Raw genomic sequence first — 22136 nt, 5'->3', positions numbered from 1 at the left:
GAGAAAATAACTTTTAAAATACTGGAAATTCCATTTTTTTAGTAAGAATTATGTATTCCGTATTATTATGTGCTCTTTTTTATTCTTTTTTTGAGGCAGTCTCTCAACAACAGTAGAAATAAAACAAGAAAAGACCAGGAATCTTAAACTCTGATGCCAAGTATACTTAAGATGTTTTGCCCGTGGCAACTCAAGATAGATTAACAGCATAAATTAGTTTAAGAAAGGAGAGACTACGGTTTGATGGGTGTGATCCCTGCTTAGGGCTATACAGCAGGTCAGGAGGGAACCTTGCAGAGAAAAAAATACACCAAATTATTGTTTGCATTGTTTCAAATCAGGGTAATTTAATTTCATCTATTATGACTTATAGCAGTGCAGTTAAGAGAAGGATTAGAACTTCTGTTCTAGGGCAGGAGGGTTGCAACTAGATGAACTGTAAGGTACCTTCCAGCTTTGGCCAGTCTGTGATTTAACACTCATTCCCTCTCAGCTGTATGGAATCTCCTTTTAACTTTACCTATACATAACTATTTGGCTGATATGTAAACAGGCTTATATTGGTGTCATATATGGGAATGAACCTTGCAAAATTTGAGCACATAAATGGTATTATTGAGCTTTTTCATAAACACTGATGCAATTAAGAGCCTCATATGCTGACTTTCAAAGGATTTCTTTGCATAAACTGATCACATCTGTAGAATATGAAAATATAAATTTCCTTTTAAACAAAAAAAGTTTAAAACATGGAAACAACTGTTGGGTTGTGTTCCTTTTGTCACACTAACATGGTATAGTATTCTGTGTACTACTTGCACTGTGCCCTTTTTAAACCTGGGTGGACGTTCTGAATGGTCCTAACTTTTTGAGTGGGATATATGGATATAAGAAGAAGAGAGACTATGGCTATTTCCCTACAGAGAAATGAGAGAAGAGATTAATTAAATGATATTTCTGTTTCCCTTTTGTGCATAGTTTCAGACTTTGGAACAAATCTTCTCTTTCTGTTGACAACAATTAACATTAACAAGAATCCCTGGAGTGGGCTTTTCAAATTGAAAAGACCACATTTATGTGAAAAGAAGGTTAGTTTCAGGTTTTTGGTGTTCATTGGTTTGGGTTTTTTACAAAAGCATACATCTTTTTACAAAAAAGATGTATTTTTTATGCTTTTACAAAAGCATACATCTATGGAATTCACCCAAAGAGTCATTCTCTGTATGTGAAATGCAGAGATCATGGTATTATTCTTTTAAAATGAATAAAACTATTGTTCATGTTAATTTTGTGACAAAATAAAATATACTGTGTAGCATGGAGTATCTTAATGATAAATTCTGCATGCTGAAGAGTAGAAAGGGGGGTAGTATGAAGGACAGGTTCTTTGTATAGACCAAATTAAATTATTTCCCAAGCATATTTAAAATACAGATCTATGTGACAGGGTCTCCCTGGAATGATACTGCTTTGGTTCCTAATCAATAGAGACTGTTCCTATCTGATTGATTTACTAATCTCATTTATGTGAAATTGGTTTTAATTTGCTGAGGATTTAATTGCATTTATTATATGATTAATTGTGGCAGGGTGCTTGGAGCTCTGGACAAGCTTTTGAAATAATTTATATCTGATTTAAAGAAAAAAACCCAATATAATATTTTAGGAACTCAAAACATTTCTTTTAGTCTGAGGGAAAAATTACATCTCTGCTCTGAGAAGGCTTCTCCATACAAAAGACATGATGCTCCTAGAGCAGATCTATTGGAAGGCAACAAAGATGATTAAGGGACTGGAGCAAATAACTTATGAAAAGGAGTTGAGAGATTTAGGCCTCTTCAGTCTTGAGAAGAAGCAACTGAGAGAGCGTCGCGGTGAAGGAAACTTGGAGACTCAATATGAGTGTTTAGCAAGCTTCGTTTATTGAAGAGAGCATCAGACCTTTATGCACAACAAGTAATAAGCTCATACATATTCTGCAAGCTAAGTAATCTATTGGCTATACTACAATATCAGCTCTTCCTCATACCTTAGGGGTTACATCTTTCTTATCTCATGTCTCTCTCACTACTTATTATTGTACCACAGCTGTGCTCAAGGACACGGTGTTTTGCAGGTGCAGGGACCCAGATTAGCTGCATCCTCCCAATTCTTGGTCCAGAACGTGGCCCCTGTCACGTAGCCATTCTTCCACAAGAGAGGACCTCATCCCTGTCTATAATAAGGATCTGGAGGAAGGGTGTCAAGAGGATGTTTCCAGGCTCATCTTGGTGGTGCCAAGCAATAGGAAAAGAAGCAGTGGGCAGAAACTGATGCACAGGAAGTTCCACCTGAACATGAGGAAGAAATTCTTTACTTTGCAGTGACTGAGCACTGGAGCAGATTGCCCAGGGATGTTGTAGAGTTTCCCTCACTGGAACTATTTAAAAACAATCTGGGCACAATCCTATGCCATGTGCTTTAGGATACCCCTGCTTAAGCAGAGAGTCTGTAACAGATGACCCACTGTGGTCTACTGTGGTCTCTTCCACCCTTATCCATCCTGTGAAACACATTGTTACAGAATTTTTTTTTTTTTAATGCAAAGGTGGTAGCTAAGCTTGTGTTGAAATATTTGCTGTCGAAAAGCTATTGCTACTTAGCAATCATTGAATTAGCATAATGTTTTCAGGAGCCTTATGTTTTCTTAGCTGTCCTTCTACATATTTATTATTCCCCCAGTACTTCAAATTCTCTTTAAGTGGACTGACTCTGCCAAACCAAACATGAATTGACAAATATGCATATGGCATCAGAACTGGCTGGGATGTGGTTAACACTGCTCATAGCAGTCCATATAGTGCTGTGCTTTGTATTTGTAGCTGAGATGATGTTGATAACACACTGGTGTTTTAGCAATTGCTGAGTAGTGCCTGTGCAGCACTTATGCTGTCACCCACGTCTCTACACACATACACACACTCTCACAGGCGAGCAGGTGGTCAGGCAAAAGTCTGGGAGAGAACATAACCGGGACAGTTGAGCCAAAGTGACTGAAAAGATACCCCAAACCATATGATAACATTCTTGGTGATAAAAGCTAAGGGAAACAGGTGAGAGGAGGTCACAGAACATTTCATTACTAAGTTTGTGGTCTTTTGAAGAAACTGCAACATGTACTGAGTACCTACTTACCAGAAAAAGTCTGGATATCTCCTTCTGACAAGTAGATAATAATTTTTTTTTTGGCTTTGTATCTTTGGCAGCTTTTGTTTTCTTAGGGTAAGTTGTCTTTCTCTTGACCCATGAGTTTTTCATCTTATTTTCTCACTTTCTTTGGCTGAGGGCAGGGAGTGAGAGAGTAGCTTTTTGGGCATTTGGCAGCCAAGGTTAATCCAACATGTTGGTCAAAAAAATGCCAAACTAATATCCACCTTTACTTCCTACATGAAATTCAAAGATTTAGGATGACCCATGATATCAAAACTGGAGCCCTTTGAGGATTAGGGGGCACAGACCGTCCACCTCCATTGTTCTGTCCACTAAACACATAACCCTTTCAAGTATCAGAAGCAGCCATTCATGGAATTGGAAATCCACAGAAAACTGTTCAAGATATGAAAGTTAAAAATCAGACTAAAATCCCTGCCATTTCCATTCTCTTGTTTCCCCCTGCTGGTTTAATCCAGCAGGCAGCTAAGCACCACACAACCACGCCCTCATTCCTCCACCCTGCTGTGAGATGGGGTGAAAATTAGAAGGAAAAAAAAGCCCTCACAGTTTGAGATAAAGATGGCTTCACAGGACAGAAAATGAAGGGAAACAATAATTATGAGTATACAAACAAATTATGTACAACGCAATCGTGTACCACCCACCAGTTGATGCCCAGCCTATTCCCAGGCAGTGGCTCAGCAGGCCCAGGGTCAGCTTTTGCTCTAGTTTATACACTGAGTGTGATACCATATGATTTAGAAGATCCTTTTGGCCACTTTGGGTCTGCTGCCCTGCCTGTCTCTCCTACCAACTTCTTGTGTACCCCCAGCCTCCTCTGTGGTGGTGTGATGTGAAAAGCTGCAGTCTTTGACTTAATGCAAGTCCTGCTCAGCAACAGCTGAAATATCAATGTGTTATCAACATCATTCTCATCCTAAATGTAAAACACAGCAGTTTCCTGTACCAATTACAGGAAAAGAATTAACTCAATCCTAGCTGAAAATAGGACATCTGGTCATACCATAGTTGAAATGTCTTCAGTAAAACCAAATTTGATTGTCAGTATGTTTCTCACCTCCATTCTTTATCAGTGACCCTGTTCTGACAGCCAGATGAGACTGATTGTGTAATCTCTTTCCCACCTGTATCAAATGAACTAACAAAACTTTTCAATTATTTAATTATTTTTAATCCAGTTAAATCACATTTTGAATGAATATCAAGTCTGCATTGACCCATAGAAAACACAGTTTAAATTTTTTTTTTACTTATCCCTTTACAAAAGTAAATAGTACATACTTAACTTCAGCACAAAAATATACAGAAAACTCTACATGCATTCCTAGAAATTCTAACAAGGAATACAATATTACAATTGTCATGCCATGTAAAGTCTCTGTACTTTTTGATTTTAGGTCCAAGGCACCAACAGTTTAATCCCTTGAATGCTAGAGACAGAATGCACTCAGTACAATAAACATATCTCAAAATTTCTTATTATGCACGCTCATTCACTCAGTTATTCTTGTTAACTTTCCATAACTTTATACTCATATTTTCTTTTATTTTTTTTTTTATTTTTAGTGAAAAATGTGCTGTGATGCAATGTAAGGCTGCCATTTTGCCCAGTCTTCCTTTTGTTTGTAAGAGTAGTTTGACATGTCCCTCCTATGAATCTCTTTGCTATGGGTTGCAGATCACACTTGCCTATGAAATAATTTTTCCAGTGTTCTATCTTGGTGTTATAATATGTATGGACATCACGTGAAGAGGTAAAATAAGAGGGTAACAAAGACACTTCACTCTGGTGACATTTCTCTCCTAAACCCCTTTAAAACAATCCAGCCTGAAAAAGGTGAAAAAAACAACGGACAAAAAAGAGAATCCCACAAAAATATCAAAACCACAGGACTAAAATGGCTCTCTACAGAAATTATGAAGAAATTAATACAACAGTAAGTAAGAAATTCAGATGGCATTTTTCTTCAAATGCAAACTGTCTTTCATGTATCTAATATTAAAATCTGTTTTATTATAACTTTCTTTGGTCTGGTAACTTTGTATATTGTGGGTTTTTTCTTTATCCAGATTTTATCCTAAAATCTTACTGGATTTTAAAATGGTCACAGCATTTTTGTAAGTCTTTAAAAGTGTATTAGTTCCTGCTTAGGCTCTTCCCCAGTCTCTAACATCCATATTGTTAAAATTTAGGTGAATTCTTATGCATAATGGCCCAATGACATCTTTTCTATGGGTCAATCTCATGAGTAACCTTGTGAATAGTTTCTCATTTTGATCATCTAAAGCGTTGTTTCCACTTATCCTCATGACATGCAACCATGCCTTTCTGATAGGCAGCCAAAAACCTAATACAAAGCTTTTTTTCCTAGTCTGTCACTTTAATTTTATAACCCTCTTCTACACTGTTCTATTGGCTGTTTTTCTAACAGAGGAATAGAAGTTGTCCCAGTCAGGGATCTTAGAGATTATATCAGCTCCCAAGTACTATCCAATATCAAGAGGATGTCTCTTGTCTATGACTAGCGGTTTAGTTTAACTTCATTAATACAGGAAAAAAAAAAGAAAGGAACAATGATAATTATTATGAGAAAGAAGATACAAGAGTTCAAAAAGGAGGTGGGAAATTACTCTAACCTACTTTGCTGATGTTTTAACAAATGATTCCCATGAGCACCTGCCAACACATCACATAGAGTAACTCAGTAATGGGTTTGACTTACCTTCTGACTAATTCAGTTTTCATGAAATGGGAATTTAGTCATAAGAAATATGCAAGCTCTTTGATAAGTAAAAATAGTTTAATCTTCACCTACTTTTAAATCAACTGTGGCAGTACATGACCCATAAGATACCATTTGCTGAAAAATGCTTCATTTTTCTAAATAGACTTTGTGAAATGGAAATCCTTTCTACTGCCATCTTAGAGAAAAAAGAATTCCTGGAGGGATTGCTCTAGTTCTTTTACCTATCCATTATTTATTTTTATTAATATTATACATTTAATTACTTATTTAAAGAAATTATTTTTCTTTCTTTTTTCCCTTTACAGAGCCAATAGACTGGCATAAAGTACTAATGCCCTTTATCCATACAGGTAAAGTGCTAGTTGTTGACCATGATCATGAACTAGAAAATACTCAGGTGCTGAAAGTATTTTCCCCTTGAGATTTAAAATGTCAGAAAAGTATATCATCTGTGTACCAAAAGGAAAAAACAAACAAAAAACCCCCCACCCAAACTTATTCCCCCCAAACTAGCCTGAAATTTTAAGAAAATCCTCCACCAAATTTACTATAAACATAGAATATAGACTTTTATATATATAGATCATTTTTGATTCTGGTGACTGCAGAAATAAGGTAATTTTACCAGAAGCACTTCAACAAAGAGCTACTGTTAGTTTAGGGGAAATTTAAATCCTGACAGGCAATGGAGAAAGAAAACTTTCTTACTGATTTTTCTCAAACAGAAACAAAAAACCCTCTGCATTTTTTTTTTTTATTTTGGTAATCATATAATTCTAGAATCACAGAATATCTCAAACTGAAAGGGATCCTAAGAATCATCAAGTTAACTGCCTGTTCCTTGTAGGACAACTAAAACTAAAGCATATGACTAAGACTGTTGTCCAGACACTGCTTGAACTCTGACAGGTTTATTGCCATAGCCACATTCCTGGGGTGCCTGTTCAGTGACTGACTACCATCTGTCTCAGTGAAGAACCTCTCCTTAATGCCTGATGGTCAATAGAGTAGCTGATACCCTACTTGTGTAAATCTGTATAAAATATTCTTAGATATTTTTCTTTTCTTAACTGGATATTAACTAATAAAGATAGGTTTTATAGCACACAGAATGCTTTTCAAACTACTCTATTTAATTTTTAAAGGTTATCACTCCAGTGGCTATTCCACATCTCATAACTGACAAGTAAGCATCTGACCCCTTTGCAGGAGGAAAATGTAATTTTCATAACATCTGGAAAAATACAATTTTTTTTTCAAGCAATGGTTGTTTTATGAATTACATGTGAATTATTATAAATAATTATGGATTTTAATGCTTTGCTGTAACTGGAACACATTTTTCTTAAAATTGAAAAATCCCTGGGAAATGAATACAAATTTCTAGTGATGAAGTGTGATAATAAGGGAGGCACAAAAGGTGTTTGTTAGAATTGTCTTTTTCTCAAACTTTAATATTTTAAATCCTCATAACAATTCAATGTACTATATTTATTAAGGGAACAATTATAAAATGAAAATTGCATTTTTACTTTAAACTGAATGCCGAAATTTTCATCAACCTCAGCTTTCAGATAATTTGAGCATCAAGAGTTAAAAGTTCATCATTTGTTACACTAATTATTTTTAATAATTATATTCCTGCTACAGTACTAGAAAGGTATCCAAAGGGAGCTTTTATAACAAAAAAGAAAATGAGCATAATCCCGTACTGGAAAGTGCTGTTCCACATTTATAATCGCTCTCTGAAAATAACTGTGAATCACTATATTGTGATATACTTCACACACATAGGTGTGTGAAGTGGTATCTAAAGGTATCTGAAGTGCCATAATTTCAATTCAGCTCTTCCATAGTACCTCAATAGTTTCCAGACTCTTAGCTATTAAAAGGGGACAATCAATTTTTTTATGTAATAAGCAGTCATTAGCCCATTAGGCCTTTCTTGTGCTGTAAAAAAATATGCTTTGTATTACATCATGGGTGTGTTGTAGCACTGAGACTAAACTGTTTTTGAAAGAAGTGTCATAAACTTTGGCATAAGCATTAGGTTCACTGACAGCATGTGTACACCATAGAGTATGGTTTGGTGTCTTTTGTTGTCTAAGGTCCAGTGAGGTAACTGGAATTTTAAAATTCTGCTTTTCATTTTCTAAGTCATCAAAATTTTTTTGTAACATCAGATTGTTCTGACTCCTAATGAGTAAGTCTCTATATTTTATCAGAGTGAAGAGTTGTCACAGTTGAATACCAGCCAGCAGCCAAACCCCACAAGGCCTCACTAGACCAGATTGCTCCAAGCCCCATCCAGCCTGGCCTTGAACACTTCCAGAAATGGGGCATCCCCAGCTTCCCTGGGCAACCTGTTCCAGTGTCTCACCACCCTGAAAATAAAAATGTCTTCCTAATATCTAACCTGCATCTAACCTAAATCTGCCCTCCTGCAGTTTTAAGTCACTCCCCTTGTCCTGTCACTAAATGACCTTGTAAAAAGTCCCCCTCCATCTTACTTGTAGGCTCCCTTCAGGTACTGGAAGGCTGTAATTGGGTCACCCCACAGCCTTCTCTTTTTCAGGCTGTATAGTCCCAATTCTTTTAGCCATTTCTCAAACAAGAGGTATTCCATCTCCCAAAGAGGGACTCAGAACAAAGAAATCCCTGAACTTTTATACCTTTCTAGTCTATGCACATGTTCTTGACACCTCTTGAATGCAACCTGCACACACCTCTTGGTCGCATGGTGATTTTTGATCTCGGGTCTTCTTACACCCTGTTGGAGTCTTTATCCATGTCCATGCAGGCAGGTCATTAGCTGTTCTTTTCTTCTGAAGTTATAGCTTCTAGTGGTGACTGTAACCTCTTTATCATCTGGCTTGTACTTCTTGTCCACTAACATAGTTGGCAGCACATGGAAAACTGAAAAGTCCTTGGTGTAGAATAGACACTATGTAGCAACAGCTGGAACATCAGTGTGCTATCAGCTTTATTCTCACACTAAATTTTAAATATGGCACTGAACTAGCGACCAGGAAAGTTACTAAGAAAATTAACTGTATTCTATCCAAAAGCAACTCTAGGTGAAAGTTCACAGCTTCCAGCATAAGGCCTCAGCAAATCTACTTATTGATGCCAAGCAAGTTAAGCTAAGCTCACAGCATATTAAGCCACAATATTATAACTCTAAGTCACTTATTTGTATTTAAAAATAACTTATTAATCCAAACAGCTAATATCTCTCAAGACTTGCCAAACTCTCAGTGTCTCACACTGTTACTCCTTAAAAATATGCATTATATCATAAACCTCATTATTGTCATCACTGACATTTCATCTTTTGCTTTGCAGGTGTGAAACCCCCTTTGTCTTTCATTGTCTAATCAATTGACATTAATGAAGTTAATTTATTAACTTTATTACTAATAAAGTTAATAATAAATAATAAATAATTAAAAATAAATTAATAAAGTTAACTTTATTATTAATAAAGGTTTTTGAGCTATATTCAGAATGGGTTATGTATCTTAAAATTTGAGTTGTAGCTTAAATATAGGATTGCAATACTTATATGAAGGTAGTGCAGTATATATGAATATCTAGAATACTCTGTGTGATTACTTCAGGTAATTTCTACAACATTGTGGAGTAAAAATTGAGTTGCTTTAGAGAAGGAGGAAAGCATTACATATTTCTCAAAAATTATCTATGTATAACAGAAGTAATCATGAGGGATTAATATTTTGTAGAAATAAACAAAAAGTGAAAAGAGGAATTAAAGACAGTAATAACAAAAATGACAAAAGAAGAAATACAGAAGCACCTTTTGCAAACCTGTCCCATTTTGTCAAATTCAAAACTTAATCAAATTATGTGGGTTAAAAACACTGTGTAAGACAAAAAAAACCAAAAACACACAAGATACTTACTGTAAGATGCAGAGATATTGCGATAATCAAATTAGATGATAAAAGAAATGTCTGGCCAATGTTTTGCACAAATTGGAGTGTGCAAAATCATTATCAGAACCTGAGAGACAAGTAATAAAATTGTATCAACATTAAGCATTACCAATATCTATAACCAAAGAGCTTCCTGATGCTGCAGAAATTATAAAACTTAAATTTTCAATTCTAAAAAAGGCTTGCTACACTAGGCACAGCAGAATCTGTTCACATCCACTACTTTATTTTTATTGCATTTTCTGCATTTGCTTCTGCTTTCTTTGACATGATTGATCTCAGCTTTGTTATGCTGAGATTTACATTAGTGGAGGATTTGGACCTGAACATTTTACAGCTGGCATACAACCGGAGAGGTGAATACCATAAGATGGAGAAATATGTTTTGTTTTCATTAAATAGCAAAACTGTCACTGTTTGCAACAGTGATCCAAGGCTTTGGTCACAGATAAGTTTGCCTTATCAACATTATTTCTATGAATAAAAATCACCAGAATGTGACATAACAATACCTGTTAACAATGAGTGACACATTACAATGAGTGATTAAAGAATGGCCCTTTTTTAATCTTCTTTCTCATATTCCATTCCCAATCAAAAGTAAGTGTCTTTGAATTTCATAGTTTGTTGGTAAAATGATCTCATTTTTATAGAATTGTTTTTTCTATCTGTTCTGGAAGTTTCCCTTAGAAACCACAAAGTAAATGTCTGCTGCTCAGTTAAGAAATCTACACTTGTATTCTGCAGGCATCAGTTTTGTTTTACCCTCAAATTCCTAATGGAGTTTAAAATTAAAATTAATGTTTCTGTTTACTTTCCAGTATATTCGAAATCCTAATCAATGATGTCAACACATCTCAGTAATAGTGTTTCTCTATTAATGTCTGATATAGGCAATAAAGGAAGCATGGGGCTCTGTTCAGTAGGCCAATCACTGGAGGATATTTTTTATGTTGTCAGCTGTGAACCAACTGAGCTGTAATAAATAGTACAATTAGTGAAAATAAAATAGCATACTGACAAGACTGAAATGATATTGAGCAGGACACTTTGCAAATGCATAATCTTTTACCCAAGATGATTAGAATACAAATAGAAAGGGGAAAACAACAGCCTACCCAGAAATTAAAGACATTCCCATTCTCTCAAACCCATTTTACTTTATGTCTTCTAAAGCTCTTTATCTCAATAAAAATGCAGTGTTCTACCTTCCTGATATTTTCCTGAATTCCAGCTTTTGATACATTGCAGCACTCACAAATGTTGATCAGTTATCATTTAAATATTTTCTTTAGATAATCTTTCGTATGTACTTCTCCTCCTGAAGCTGTCACTCCATCATTTAAACTTGATAGCACTTTATATGGACCATTATGTCTCCATTGACATTATTATACAGCAGCTGTTTTAAAGGAGTCTCTTTTGTTCTCATGGTCTTTTCTGTTACTAGCACAGCTGTCTTAGTTGTACATTGCCTTTGTTGATTTCAGTTTAGTGAATCTGTTTAAATCAGTTGATAATCTGGATCTAAACCTTTGTGATCAACATAGGACAAATATTTTCCAGGGAAAAAACAAATAACAGGTACTTAAGCATAAGCCTTCCTTTTAAAATACAATTTATCATTGAATTTCATTTGGAAAAGAGAAAAAAAAAGAGAAAAAAACCTTCTCCCTCTTTTCTTCTACACAGCAAATTTAAATTATGAATTCCGAGAGAATTTGACTATGTAGTGTTATATGTACATAAGAAACATTGTAAATTAGATTTTACTTCATTTTGTGAGTTAAGCATTTACATTCTTACCATCTTAAGTACTACAACTGTACCTGCAACTTCAAATAGATTCCTCTGTTAGTTTTAGGAGTTGTACATTTTTTCCATTAATCTAAAGTTTAGAGACCTTTTCATTTACTGATACAAGTCTCCTAGAAATTCTATATATGAATCTATACTGTACATCAGATTCAGTTTGTGGTATCATTTCCTGAGACATATGAATATTGTGCAACATTCTGAGGACAGTAACAGAATTTACAAAGTCAGAATAGTATTCAGCTGTCATGATGGTCAAGGAAAACAACCCCCATGAAAGTACCTTTTGAAAGTACAGAGAATTTAATTAATGCAGTGTGCTCTTGACCAATATGCCTGCTGACCATAAAGCCTGAAATACTGCTACCAGTACATTCATTTTCAACCCTATCAGAGAAGTCTTACAAAAGTTTTCTTAAATTTTCCTTCAGTGGACTGCAAACAAATATCCAAAACCAATGTAAAACTTAGAAGATGACTATTTGTCTTTCAATGCTGAAGCATATTGATATTATAATTAAACAATAATGTAAACTCACTTAAAACACAGAACAACAGCACAAAAAATTAATTACTTCTCTACAATAACTAATTGATGATAACTTATATTTTATAGTAAAAAATATTTATAAAAGTATAAATAATGTTAAAAATATATTCAACCTATATTAAGTTAGTATTAAACGGATGCCTACTAGGATTGGATATTTATTCTGAAAGAACATACTGCAGCACAATACAAAATAAATCACTGATACTTTTTATCAAGGTATTCAATATAACTGGGTTCTCAGCATAACTCATATTTGTCAGACCACAGCTGACAGAAGAAAATAGCATAGATCTCGAATCTGTGGTAGAAAAGAAAGTTATGAAGTGAATGTTAATAGGAAAATACATGCAGCACTATTGATACTTAGTGAAATTTTATAATACTATACATTAAATATTTCCATTTTCCATTTTCAAAATAGACCTCTCCTAATTTCAGTCAGAACTGAAACACATTAGAGGAGGAGGAGATCAAGATTAAGTTGATACTGTGAGTCCCTCTTGCAGGTCCAGTTTCCATCTGTAGCAGCAGGGAACAAAGTGATGTGGACCCCCATCCGCATCCAAAGGAGATCCCTTTATTGTAGAAATTAATAAGGCCCCTTTTTATACCTTTAATATTAACCTGACAAAACTGAAACCAAACCCAGATGTAACAGAACTTAACAGAAAGAAGGCACCCATTGGCTGGCTCAGCTTCCACAATGCTGACTGCTTGTCCTATCATCCAATCAGCTTCCTGCTCATACGCTCTCCATGCATTCCTCCAGCCAATCAGCTTCCTGCTCATACGCTCTCCATGCATTCCTCCAGCCAATCACAATCTCCCTTCCAGCTGACCCTCTCCTCATAACTGCCTCTCACTCCGTAGCTGGCTTCCACCTGTCCAACCGGCAGCTGTGCCTTTCCCATGGGGCCTTCTGGTAAGCATAAGCCTTAACCACTCTAATAATTATTACCCCATATCCTACTTCCATCCACATATTTTATCATCAAGGTCACTTGTTAGATACCAATTCTAAAATTAGTTTGGTAACAATTATTAAATCTGATCTTGTTTTACTTGATTATTGCCCAGAATAAATTCGAGTGCTTTCAATAAACGGAGCTATTCCCTTGATTAATGCGCAATGCCTGTGATTTGTGACATGCTTTACTTGGTAGCCATGTAAGCAGAACTAAACATAACAGTTCTGATTATTGCACAAAGAAATCTTCTTTCTTTTTTTCTGATTTTTTAAACTATTTTCTATTTCCTTTGCATTTGGATTAAATCTATTTCTTGTGATCACAAAAAAATTGTTCTTATTAGAAGAATGCTGCATCCTGTCAAAACAGGAATGTAACAAGAGAAATAATTCCACCTATGTCTTTGTCACCCAGAGATAAACCAATATATTGATTAGCTGGGAAATTAGCAGCCAGCCACCAGCAGTCAGCAGTAATTAGTTGCATAATTGTGACTTCAGTGCCCCAGATTACTTTCCTTACTGTATAAAAAACATTTCTTCATGAAGGAGAGTGTTTCTCTCAGTACTCTTTTTAGATATTATGTATGAATTCAGTAACCCAGTATCCCTGAGCTCTGCTCACTCCTTTTGTCAATAACATGTGCCACTCATGTCACAGAAGCTGGGAGCTCAGCACCTTTCTTCATTTTATTTAGATCAAACTGAATCAGTCTGACCAAAGAGAAGAATGACCAAAGAGAAGAATGCAGTGGAAGGGTTTATACTTTACAAATTATTAAAATCTCAGCCAACTTTATGGATCAATGATTGACAAGACTTAGTTAGATAACACACTTGCAGTCTTACAGAGACAAGCCAGGGCCTCATCTGTTAAGAAAAGCCAAAAGGGAAGCACCAGAGAAATATTGCAAAAGATTTAAGGGTTGCTCCTCTAGGAATGTGACACAGCCAAAGGTCCAGCTTAGGTGCCTTTATACCAATTCATGCAGCATGGGCAGAAACAGATAGAATTGGAAGCTACCACCATGCTACTAGAAACCTATGACCTTGTAACTGAACTTTGCCATTCCTGAAACCTTGATGGAACGAATTCCATGCCTGGAGTGTGACTATCGAAGGCTACAGGCTATTTAGAAGAGCCAGGGAGGAACGAGAGGTGGATGCCCTCTGCATTAAGAGGGGGATTGAGTGTGAAGAGTTGTCTCTGAAGAACAGCCATGAGAAGGTCAAAAGCCTGTGGGTAAGAATCTGAGACTGTGGCAACAAAGAAAACTTTGTGGTCAGTGTCTACTACAGGCCCTTGATCAATGGGATCCTACTGATGAAGCCTTCTTGCTCACAGGCTCTTGTCTTCCCAGGGGGCTTCAGCCATCCTGACATCTGCTGGGAAAGTTGCACAATGAGCTGTAGGCAATCCAAAAAACTCTGGAAAACACAGAAGATAACTTCCTGACCCGGTAATAGACAGCCCTGCCAGAGGGAATGTGATACAGAATCTTATGGTCGCCAGTATGAGAGAGTCAGCTGGGGACACCGAGATTGGAGGCAGCCCAGGCTGCAGTGATCATGCCTTGGCAGGGTTTGCAGTCTTGAGGGGAGCAAGAAAGAAGAGAGATTATTTACAAAAGCATTCAGTGATAGAACAAAGGAAAATGGCTTCATACTGAAAGAAACTGGGTTTAGATTAGATATTCTCTATTGTAGAAGTGTTGAGGCAGTGGAACAGGTTGCCCAGAGAAGCTGTGGATGCCCCATCTCTGGAAACATTCAAGGCAAACTTTGACGGGGCTCTGCAACCTGATCTAGTGAAGAGTGTCCTTGCCCATGGATTAAGGGTCAAAACTAGAAGATATTTAAGGTCCCTTCCAATCCAAACTGTTAATGTTAATGCCAGAAGGTCAGATCCATTTAGACTTACATGGTTATTTTTATCTTACAGCCCTTATTTTTAAGGTAGTAATTCTAAGAAATAGCCTTGAAAAAACGTCTTGTCTTCTACACACAGTGCTGTTGATTTACAGTAGCAATAAGTTTGGATCTTAAAAAGCCCAGGAAGTTTATGCTATTAGCACTAAGTTTTCAGGAGAGATAATAAACACTTGCTTTTAAATGCTAATGAGTGATTTAAAAATCTCAACAAAATAAAATACAAAATACTAAGTTAAGCTATTCATTAAAATCTTTATTGAGGAAAGACTGAAAACCCACTTCCCATATATGCAGGCTTGACAAAGATTTGGGTCTGAGCCAGAGGAAATCTGTTCTAATAGTTCTGAAGGAAATCTCCACTGAATATCAGAAAGATAAATTGGTCTTATAAAAAAAAAAAAAAAACAGAAACTCTGGATGTCTAAATAGAGAAATTAATCACATGAATTCCAGCTCGTTTTAAATTTTGATAAAAACAATTACTTTTATTATTAATTTTGCAATTGTAATTCTACTTTTTACATATCTTTATGCTTGATATTTCAGAATGATGACTGTTACAAGATTTTTAGAATATCCACTATTGCAACCTAAGAAAATTACTCATTTTGCACTTGAGAATCTTTGCATAAAAGCAGGATAAGGACAAGTAGCAGTTCCATAGAAATTAGTATGAGGAAGTAATCAAGCTACACTTAGGTCAATTTTTTATTTACCCCCATAGAAACACAATCAATTTATTGATACATAATTTGGAAAAAAATGTCTACAAGGTATGGAAAGGAAAAATTATTCTCTACACTCCATTGCTGGAGTCTATACTGGGGAACTGCATTCAGATCTGAACACTGTACACCCCAGAAGAGATCAGTTCATGGATCCAAATGAGACTAAAGTAAATTAGCAGTAAATAGAAATTAAATGTATGAGGGCAGGTTTAGAAAGAAACATATTTAATTTCTAAAACTTGAGTACAGGAGCATTGATGCTCTCACAATTCATCAAAGACTATTGCTATGAGAAAGGGAGTAAAATGTTCTTTATGTCCATATTTAACTGGGTTTCAAACTGAGCACAGCAGATTCAGGTTACAGTCTAAAAATAGCATTTTGATGGTAACAATAATGAAATAGTTTGATATAAGTAGACTGTGGAGACCTTTAAACAAAGGTTAAGTAAACACCTGTAGGTAGGTTCACAGCTAGAGCTAATATTGCCTTAGATCTTGAAGGTTAGCTAGGTGACATACCAATCCTCTGTCATTCCATGCAGGCCGTACAGAAACCTACATAGAACAGAGGTTTGCCTAAGTGTATTTACAACAAATGGGGTGAGGGGAGAGGGGATGAACCAAAACCAACCTTCTATGTATCATGGCTCATATTTCCTTATCAAATTGTTATGCTTCTACCAGTGAAAACTGGTAGCATTGGTGACTTGTTTGAAATGTAAGAACGTTTATAATATAATAGGCACATGATGATAAAATAAGAAAAATATGTAGGGATAAGAGCTATAGCAAAATAGACAAGGTTCCATTGGCAAAAGGATTAATGGTAAGATACTTAATTTTTGCTAGGGGTTCTTGTGTTCACATAATTTTTTAAAGCACTCTATTTCATCTAGATATGTAAGAGCCTTATTTTTCTGTAGAAAAGTGTTAGACAACTGCATTTTCCTTTTCCTTTATGCCTTTGAGGATTTGGCCCAATCTGCAAATAACTATAAATCTTTCCTACACAACAGTTAATACAGCTGAAGCACAAGTCAGGGCCCATGCAATGGTAACTTTCAGATGTTTCTGAAATGCTTCAGCACTGAGCTAGAGTTTATTTCAGATATAAAATAGATAGAACAGGTGCTATCAAACAGTTTTATTTCCTTTATGACATAAAGCCTCAATCCCATGAATGACAGCCTAGGTCTTTCCAAATAGTAAACTTGATGAGAAATGGATTGAAGAGTTTTGCAGTGATAACCTGAAGGCACAGAGGAGACAGTCCTACAGAGAGAAATATGGAAAAATCTAGCTAAACTTAATGTGCAAACCAAATGGGAAAATGCTGTATTTTAGATGGGTTTTAGGGAAGACACATTTCCCTATCATACAATTTTTCCTGATAATGGTAACTTTAAAGAACAATAAAGCAAATTTCACAATGAAAAATATTTACTTTAAAAAAACCCCAAAGATTCTAAATGTTATAATTCAAAACATTTAGAGCAAGGTAAATAATTTTTCTTTAGGTAATTCTGCTTTACTGTTTACTTTGATACCTTAACAAAAATGTATAGAATAAGAAATTAGTTCTTGCTGTTATTCTTGATCCTATCCCTGAGGAAGAAGGAGCAGCAGAGACAATGTGTGATGAACTGCAATTCCCATTTCCTGTCCCTCTGCTGCATGGCGGGAGGAGGTAGAGAAAATCAGGAGTAGCATTAGGCCCTGGAAGAGGAGAGGGGTGGGGGAAAGGTGCTTTGTTGTTGTTTTGTTTTTTTTTTTTTCCCTTTGGTTTCTTTTTTTTTTTTATTTCTAATTATCCTACTCTGGTTTTATTGGCAATAAACTCAATTAATTTCCCTAGTTGAGTCTGTTTTGCCCATGACAGTAACTGCTGAGGCTGAGTGCTCTCTCTCTCTTCATATCTGGACCCACAAGTTTTTCATTATATCTTTGCTCTACTGTCCAGCTGAGAAGAGGAGTGATACAGCAGCTTTGGTGGACATCTGTCATCCAGCCAAGTTAAACTCATGAAAAGGTAGCTCTGCTTTTGGTAAAGTGCTTTTTGGTTATGCTCAAGAATTTATTCAACTTAAGCAAAATCAGCAATTTAACAAGGTAAGAGATTACTGTGTCACTCCTTCCAAACTTTTTAAGTGCCTACAGTATTTATTCAATAGCTGGATTTTGGTTTTAAAAAGACCCAAAGCAAACAACCAAACAAAAATGAAAAAAATTTAAAAATGAACAAAAAAGAAAAGTAGGGTTTTTTTTCAGTTATAAACACTTACTGCAAGAAAATAAAGTCTAAAAGCTGACAAATCCAGAAAACTCTTGTCTTTAAAAACAAGAGAAGCATTCTCTTTCACACTGAGTAAAGATTTTCATGCTGTATTAGATGAAATAGGAAAAAGAAAATCAGAATCAAATCTGAAGGAAAAAAACCCCAAACAACCTGAAGAAATATGATTTATCTTCTTGTTTCCAGACAAAAAATTGAAATAGTTAAGTAGTGCAAGACATGCAAGATAATGAAAATCTATACAGGGACCCATATTCATCCTATCTAATTTTGAGTGCATAAATAGTGTACAAACTTAAGAAATTCTATGCCTAAGGTTCTGTACAAAGTCCATGTAGAAAGATAGACTCCTGTACGCGGTGCTTTACTTCATTCCAAATCTTAAAATGCTTCATGAAAACTCTTGCAAGCTATAGTGAACAAGTGGGACAACCAGTATGATCTAAGCATAATGGAAAAGAAGGCCTGCATTCAAATCAGTGAGAGCTAAAGAGAAAGGCTAGGAATAAGGTTTTTAGAGCATCTTTATCAACAGGGATGAACAGAAATTATTCCCAAAGAAGGAAAAAAAATAGAATTAAGCTTTACTGAGAAGAACAGATGCCTCTATGTAACTTTCAACTGTAAAGGTTGATTTACAGAATCAGATTTAGAGTTGTGGCCCTATTAATTGAAGGCAATTAGGCTTTAAGGATTTAGTTTGAGTATTCAAAGTTTTTCTGAGTTTTATGGGATTTCTTTGAACTGCTTAAAATGTCTCACACCTTAATTTATGAATTTTGAAAATGTGGGAGAAATATGATCACAAATAATAGGCAAAACACTTGTCAATATTTTACACTCTAAGTTTATAATATAAAACTAAGTTATAATATAACTAAGTTATATTATAAAACTAAGTTATAATATAAAACTTATTCATTAATTTCTATTCTTCTGAAAAAAAAACCAACAAAAATACACAAAAAGAATACAAAAGAAATATGGACATGGAATCCAAATTTTAATCTTCAGCTATTTACATTGTTTTTGGGGAATTGTTTGTTCTGTTGGGTTTATTTATTCCCCACATTTATATCTGATAATTGTACTAGATCTGCTCTTTGATTCTCTTCAGTTTGCAGCAGGTCCAGCAGGATAATTGGACTGTTCAGTAGATAGCTAGGACTCCATAATTTCTTCCCCTTATTCCAGTTCTGGCAAAAAGTGAATATTTTAAAGACTATCCACTGTCATCTACTGACAGAAGTTCACAAGAGAGTCTCCACTGCACTTCCTTTTTCCTCTAAAATAAATGACAATTCATTTTTGAAAAGTGAAGAATTTCTCAAAGTGGAAGAATCTTCATCTCCACTTCCTTTGTACTATTGGGATATAAATAATAAAGAGCATTTTTATTGTCCCTATACTGGGGTTGCATGACGAGGTTTTGTGGGGGAAAGAGGGAGCACACATGGTGTGCTTCTGAGGGAAGCTGCTAGAGGCAGCCAGCACCAGACTAGAATCCCAAACCCTCCCTCCCTGGGCAAAACCATTACAGAGATAAGTGAGAGCTCTTGGCCAACCCTTTTGTTCCTCAATCAGCTTGAAAACAAGCCCCTCTTCACTTGTCCATCGTGCAACAAATGAAAAGAAATTAATTTGAGAAATCTAGCCCACAATAGCTTTTCACATTTCTTTTATTTTACCTGGTTTCATATGGAGGACTATTAAGACTAATAAGACTATTCCCAAGTATACAAAATTATGATAAATCATACCTTACCAGTGAATTTGAACTATGAAATTAGTTTTCTGTTTGCAGTGATTTCCCCTTTGAAACATTTTCTACCCATACTGACAAATTGACCAGTGACTTTTTAGGTGACTGTGACCTAACTTACATGGCTCCCAATACAGTACCCCTTTTAAAAGTATGATGATAAGAGTTTTTGAAAAATACTCTTACTTTTTATGAAGACACAACTCAGTACTTAATATGCATATATAATATTTCAAACAATATTTCATATTAGAAATGGTTAATATTTGCAATATTTTTGACAGGTGAAGAAAAAGAAGGAATTATAGGGAAGTATGTGGTAAATGCAGCAAGCACAAGCAAAAGAAGAAATACACTGCTTCATCTTGATTGTACTGTATTTCTATATATAAAACAAAAAAGAAAAACAACAACAAAATAAGCTAAACTTTCTTTGATGGCACTGGTGAATATAAGAGACAGAGAACTAAACTTTATTTCTTACATGAGTAAAATTTCACCAAAGTCAATAAGAATCCTGTTCTGTGTGGATATTTGGCCCTTAGTGGCTGTGAGCAAAGTATTGTGTGGCAGTGATGCTCAACAAGTATGGAAATGACAGCTGGAAGATGAATATAAAAATAGATTGGAAGGGACAGTAAGTCTGACTATACGCACAACCTTTTTTGTAGAAATGAGCTAAAAGTAACATCTCAAGTTCTGTCACTTTTCTTGCTACTAGCAGCTATTTTTATGAATCCATAATAATCAAAGTGGTCTGTGGGTCAAATATTTCTATGGAGAATAAAAATGGAATTATTTCCTGAAGCTGAATATGATATCCAATTTACAGTACCAATAACAAAACCATCTGATTTTAATGCAGAATTTTGGGCACTAAGATTCTCAAGGAAGAATACTAACACTATCCATCATTTCTTGCTGGCTGCAAGCCGACTCCTGATTTCAGTTTGGGAGAAGAATAAGGAAATACTTCATATATATATATGAAGTCCATAAGCAATGGAAGAGAATCAGAGTTTAAGTGGCTTTAGACAGTGGCATTCACATCATTTGGTCTGGAAGTAGAAATGTTTCTAACATTTGCTATCCCTGAAAATGTCTGAATGGCAAGTTATTTTGAGTACTTTAGATATCTTTTTTACTTTGTAATTCAAGTGTTGTATAAGCTTAAATTAGAACTTCAAACAATGTCTAAATAGTTTTGGTCCTGTTTAGATCCACTGTATTGATAGCTAAATTAATTTTCATTTAAGTTATGTGGGTGGCTTTTTTGGTTGGGGATTTTTTGGTTTGGTTGTTGGGGGTTTTTTTGGTTAAAAGATAATGTGATAATTTTGGAAAAAGGATTCCCTCTTTAGAATTTAAGTATACATGGTATACCCATAAGTAGCCTAAGATGGCTAATATTGTTGAGCATCTGTACCCTTCATTTCAGTTTTACTGCATTTTGCAACTAAGCAAAACTAATTATTGTGAAGAGAATCAGCAATATATATTTGGATGGGAATAAAAGTCTCAGACTTTTAGTTTCAAGGTCTCATACCTCTTAGGAGACTTATTAAATTAATATTTACCTGGGGCATTTTGAATGCCCGTCATAAATCATTAAAAGAAGAGACATTACCTACTTCATGAGTAACAAGGGAAGTCTGCTTTTGGAAGGTTAATAGTTCAGAGAGGACCTTTGAGAATGAGTAATTTAAATTTTTTTTCTAATTCTTGAGGAGTCAATTAGATCAGAAAGATTAGGATAGACAAAAGTCAATGATCAGGCAGTGTGGAAGTTGAGTTTCTTGAGAAGATAGGAAATAGGACTTATCTTCTTCCTTAAAGAGCAGATCCTTAAAGTCCTCTTTAAGACTGACCATAAGGCTAACACTGGATCAATGCTGTTGTTACCCAGTTTTTCTCAGCATTTACCATAATTACAAGAAAATAAGAGGGCATGTTCAAAAAAGTGTGAAAGCACTTTTAATATTGCAAACATAAAAATGCATTTCAGTCATAGTACTTGCAAGAAGTGAACAGAATTTAGACTGTTAACATCCATTATTAAATCATGAGAAAGTAGACAGAAAAACAAATCAAAACCCCCAAAACAACCAACCAACCAATAAAAAACCCAAACCAAATAAAAAAACAAAATGCAACAAAAACCCAACAAC

This window comes from Agelaius tricolor, unplaced genomic scaffold, assembly GCF_023055355.1.
Source record: "Agelaius tricolor isolate 1412-34295 unplaced genomic scaffold, bAgeTri1.0.p SCAF_1, whole genome shotgun sequence".
In the NCBI taxonomy this organism is placed as follows: Eukaryota; Metazoa; Chordata; class Aves; order Passeriformes; family Icteridae; genus Agelaius; species Agelaius tricolor.
Note: the sequence above shows the minus strand (reverse complement) of the source record.